Raw genomic sequence first — 6,000 nt, 5'->3', positions numbered from 1 at the left:
ACCGATACTGTTCGGGGCGCCACCGACACTATAAGGGGCGCCACCGACACTGCCAGGAGCACTTTGACCGGCGTTACTATCACATATGGGCGCCGTGAGCACATTGGGGGGGGGGGGCGGCACCATGACGTGGAGGGGCGTTACGGATGGTTTGAGGGGCGGCAACATGACATTGAGGAGCGCCTCCGACACTTCGAGGGACACCAGCATTTCTTTGAGAGGCGGCACCTTGACTTTTGAGGAGACACCACCGACACTGTAAGGGGCGGCACCATCACTTTGAGGGGCGCCACGGATGGTTTGAGAAGCGGCACCATTATGTATATGGAGGGGCGCTACAGAAAGTTAGAGGGCGGCAACATTGTATTGATGAGTTCCTCCAAAACTTTGAAGGGCGCCACTGACACTGTAAGGGGCGGCACCAGCACTTTTAGGGGCGGCAGCATCATTTTGAGGGGTGCCACCGACTCGTTGACAGGAGACACCATCACATTTAGGGGCGCCACTGGCACTTTGAGGGAGGCACCATCACATTGAGGGGCGCCACCGATACTGAAAGGGGCGGCATCATCTTCTTGAGGGGCGGCATTATCTGCTTGAGGGGCAGCTCCATCACAATGAGGGGCTATGTGGATACCTAGAGGGGCGGCACCATTATATTGGTGGGTTCCTCTGACACTTCGAAGGGCGTCACTGACACTATAAGGGGCGGCACTAACACTTTAAGGGGCGGCAGCATCATTTTGAGGGGCGCCACCAACTCGTTGGCGGGCAGCACCATCACATTCAGGGGCGGCATCATCTGCTTGAGGGCGGCTCCATCACAATGAGGGGCTGTGGATATCTAGAGGGGCGGCACCATTATATTAGTGGGTTCCTCCGACACTTCGAAGGGCGTCACTGACACTATAAGGGGCGGCGCCAACACTTTAAGGGGCGGCAGCATCATTTTGAGGGGCGCCATCGACTCGTTGGCGGGCAGCACCATCACATTCAGGGGCGCCACCGGCCCTTTGAGGGCGGCACCATCACATTGAGGGGCGCCACCGATACTGAAAGGGGCGGCATCATCTTCTTGAGGGGCGGTATCATCACATTGAGGGGCTCCACAGATGCTTAGAAGGGCGGCACCATTACATTGAGTGGGACTACTAACAGATTTAGGGGCGGCACTGTCACATTGAGTTGTGGGATCATCACTTTCTATAGACGGCTGCTTCACTTTAAGAGGCGGCATTATCATTTCGGAGGGCAGCAGCCTCACTATGAATGACGGCACCTAGCCTGCATGTGCGTGCTGCATCCTAGAGGGGGCGGCAACTGGGTCGGCAAACGGCTGTCACTGGGTCGGCATTCTCCGTGACTGGGTCGGCAATTGCCGACCCAGTTAACATGTTAAAATACGCCCTGCCTGAGTTCACTGGAGCTTTTATTTTTTACTTATATTTACTAGGTAAAAAGTTATAAGCGAAAAACTTTTAACATGTTTGGGCAAAATCTTTGCACTCATACCCCCCAAAACCCCCCTAAATATTGACTTAGAGTCACCAAACTTTCACAGGGGCGAGATCTTCTATGGACCCACCTACCCTGTAAATTTGGCGTTTCTAAGTGCTATAGGAGCCAATCGCGAGAGGGGGGGTCGTACCAACCCCCCTCGCCGTCCGTGTTATGGAAAAGGCCCTCGCCTGGCGAGGGTTAACCCGCGAGTTGCTGGGGGGGGGGCGTTAAACGCCCCCACTTTTTTCGCCGGGCTATAGCATAAAAACGACGCGCCGCAGGCGCGCCAAATTTTGGGTACCTGTAGGGAATTGATTGAAGTTTATTGTGACAAAGTTTCAAAAAAAAATCGGTCGGAAAATTTTTGAGATATCGAGGTTTTAGTGACGTCATGATTTCTGAGTTTTCGACCAAAAACGGCATATGTTCAAAAAATCACATAAAATCACAAAATAGACATACAGACATGCCGTAAACGCGATTAGACTGCCAATACCATGAACAATCAAATGGCTATCTTCGATTATTGATTATCGTTCCGCATTTTCCAAAATCTTGAACTAAATCTTGGCATTTTCTCGTGACTTCTTCACGACCATGATACATGCATTTCTTAAATTGAACTTTTTGAGCCAAACACGTACAGATATGATAAAATGAATGTCACATTCGTGTTCTACGCCCAAAATTACCCATAAAACATGTGTCACGGGCTGCGAATATCAGTTTTGATTTTCGGGGATAGGTATGTGCCTACCCGGTTGAACTGACCTTGACCCTGACCTATGCTTGACTGACCCCTACATGAAGCCGACACTCTTGTAGGCCTTATATGATGGATTGTGCACCGTTTGACAGAGTTACTGACGAGAGGCGCCCATTGCGAAGTACTGAAGTCCATGCTACTGAAAGCCCGATTTTAGGTGTTTGACCTGACCTTGACCCGACCTGTGACCTCAAAATTCAACTCTAAAGTACTCATCTGAAGCGTCTTGTCGCGTTCTTTCGTTTGCCGCCTCCTCGTGCGTTTCGCTGCGCCTATTGGTTCTCGAGTTATCGGCTGGGGGCGTTTAACGCCCCCCCCCCCCCCCTCCCAGCAAACGGTGGGTGGCGAAATACCCCAGCAACTGCCGGGTTAATGTATTTAGGCCAGGTCGGGTCAGGTCAGGTCAGGTCAACCATTAGGTGACCTGCCGGCCATCCATAGCAGGTGTTGACCACTATTGACAGCTTCGTAGCATGTGAGGGCACCAAAACTATTTCATAAATCTCCAAATGGGAATTCGAAATCAGCCCCAGAAACTACCCTAGAAACATGTAAAACTTGAAATAGTGAAGCAAGGTCATCAAAGGTCAAAGACTTTGACCTGACCTTCACGGGACCTTGAAACCCACACCAAAAAAAAAACAAGATCGAAAATTGCGCGGATAATGTGAGCCTCAGCCGACATACGCCAATTCGCAATTCCGGCCGAACATGGTCTCGAGAATCAGACCACAGGTCAAAGGTCATTGGGGTCAGGGTCATTAAATTTTAAGAGTATGTGTAAAATTGATTAAATCGAGGGTACTGAAAGTTTCGTCGCGATCGGCCGCTTTCTGCACGAATTATTCGCGAAAAACCGGAAGGGGGTCCGTTCGACCCCGCTATATGTAAGTGCGAGTGTTAACCCTCGCCCATGTAGGGGGGGGTTGGTGCAACCCCCCCCTGAGGTTTTTCGGAAATAGTGCAAAAACGGCGGCGCGCAGCGCCGCCAAATTTTGGGTACCTTATGGGAAAAACCTTGCGCATCTTTTGATAAAAAAATTTGACCGGGTCATGTCAGGTCACGGAGTTATGACGTCACAAAGGGAACAGCCTCCGGCCGGATTTTCACAAACTGAGTGCCAACGCCCGAGGTTTCCTGCCGGTGGTACGGACATCGGTTGATGGATCGTGATGAAACTTCCCATGCATGTTATGGCAAGTATTGGCTATCATATGGTATAAGAAACTTGACCGGGTCAGGTCAGGTCACGGAGCTATGACGTCACAAGAGGAACAGCGTCCGGTACTATTTTTGAAAAGCGCCCGAACCACTATTTTGCTAATTCTTGTCACCTCAATGGGAATATGCAGCAATATTAGCTTCTATAGGGAGCAAATGGACCTTCCAAATCCAAAAATACAATCAGATTTCAAAAATTTAAATTTTGATTTTTCGAATTTCTGCCGCCGACTGTGACTTTGCCGACTTCCGGCGCTCCCAACGCGCCATTTTTAGAGCTAGGGAAACAAAATACATACCAAACGATAGAGAATTGATCAAGGAACACGATAGTGAAGGTTTCAAGTCGATATCTCCCACCGTTTTGCCGCAATCGCCGCGGAAAGTTGAAAAAAGTCTATTTTTCCGGAAATTTGACCTTTGACCGGTCAAAAGTAGGTCAAATGTGGACCTAGGACCCAAAAATATACCACCAATCGCGAGATCTCGGCGAGAGCAATCCGTTGGTCTTTTCCGCTAAGCTCTACGACGCTCCGTTTTCAAACGCCAAGGGGGGGTCGCACCACCCCCCCCCCCCCCCCCCCTGCATGGGCGAAGGTGGCAGATCGCCGTTTACGGGCGAGGGTTAAGTCACTAAAAATCTGTCTTTAAAGTAAAAGTTTATTCCTCGAGCTGAGACGCCAAAGTTGTACAGTTGGAGTAGGTACTTTAACACATCATGTAGGTATGTGTTGACATGCATGCATACATTCTCGAATTAAACATCAATAATACCCAGTACCCACTAAAGGCATATTGCTCTTTGGAACGTCGCTTTTGGTATGGCGATATCGTGGGTCTGAGCCAGCTGACATGGGTTACACCCCCTCAGTGGGGTTCTGGCATGGTCTGCGTTGGATCACCCACCACCACAATGGGCGGTTCCAGGTTCCTCAAAACCATCGTAATTCAGACCGGTGTGAGGCGGCGACGTGAGGCACGCAAGTGCGGGACCGTCCCCATGCCGTGGCGGTCCGGGTCAGGGGAGCAGCCCCCTCCCCGCGCGGCGGGCGGTCGCCCATTCATCCGCGACCCCAGCCCCATGACTGAGGGGTTGACAGAGGGCAAACATCACGTATTTAAACTGGGCAAACAGACGGTGCTCTACGCTAGGGACATCTCGCGGCTGTGATTCACGATACTGCTTCGCCAAACTGCCTTTAGATGGTGGGTCAGTCGGTGTCCGTCTGCTGCTGTGCGCCGAGAATTAGCCCTATAAATTACCATGAATTACACCTTCTAGTGTGACGATACAGTCACATTATCATATAGGTCGCGTTTAGATGCAAATGAAGAAACGACTGCGTTGAAAAAATATGTCATTTCATCGAACGCTGAAATGCTCGAAGTGCTCGCTAAAAAATGAACTCGCTAACTGAGCCCTCAAGGTCGGCTGCCGTGTTGCATTGCATTTAAGCCAAAAACGCGGGCTGGGTGTAAGTTGTCGCGAAACAATTTTTGGCCTGAAGTGTTCTCTAAAGTATTATCTACATAGATCCAGGGAACATATTTGCTATCTTTGATGGCTTAGGAGATATTGAATCGTAAGTCCTCCAGTGTACACTCGGGGGCAGATTGATGTTCTACAACTCTTTATCCACCGGGTTCCTATGGCTCAGCATTGGCAGCAGCCGCCTGGTACCGGTAGACTGTGCCGCTTCACTTACTTGTCAAGCGGCACAGCCTACCCACCCGTATGACACCGGTCTGGGTCGGTGGCTGGAAGGTGATGTGGGCCGCCTGTGACGTCAGCGCAGCGGTGAGGGCCGAGCCCGGAGGCATGGCTCGGGTCGGCGCGGTGCGGCGGCTGGCGAGGGCTGGGGAGTGAGGTGGGGTGGGAGCACGGACATCGCGTGGCTGAGCGAGTGTAGTTAACTTTTGCGTCTCAAGGCGCCAATTATTCTACCTAACAATTGTGCTAAAGCAGTTGTTAAAATGTCCTATCCCCAAGACAGCGCCTATCATCATACTTGCAATGCACATTACGACACACTTAAGCGTGGCAATGGGACAGCCGATAGAACTTACGTCACTCGTGCATCGAGGTGCGGAGTTATATTTTGTATAACATATTAGTATTAAGGCCTTGATTGAGCAGATTGGTGTCTATTGTTTCGCACGGCAATCGTCCAGAGACGTGGGAACTGGGGGTTATGAGTAGTGCCGCAGCCAACGCCCCAATTTAAAGCGATTATTACTGTTGCTCTAATATGTGGTCGCAGCCCCCAATAGCAAACCGTTCCAACTAGGAGCCTAAAAGTCGGCCACTCAGGGGGGTTCGAACCGGGCTTCTCCAACCGGCCAATTCACGACACGAGCGTTCATCCACTGAGCTACCGAGAATGGTCCTCGTCCGCACAAAACAAAATGACATTCACCCGCTGACCGCCAATGACAGTATTGTGACATTTGATCGCGTTTGACCGCGGCGGGTGGTCGCTGGTTCCGGCAGCTCAGTGGATACACGCTAGCG

Source organism: Amphibalanus amphitrite, unplaced genomic scaffold, assembly GCF_019059575.1.
Source record: "Amphibalanus amphitrite isolate SeventyFive unplaced genomic scaffold, NRLGWU_Aamphi_draft 000007F_arrow, whole genome shotgun sequence".
Taxonomy (NCBI): domain Eukaryota; kingdom Metazoa; phylum Arthropoda; class Thecostraca; order Balanomorpha; family Balanidae; genus Amphibalanus; species Amphibalanus amphitrite.
This window is presented reverse-complemented; position numbering follows the sequence as displayed.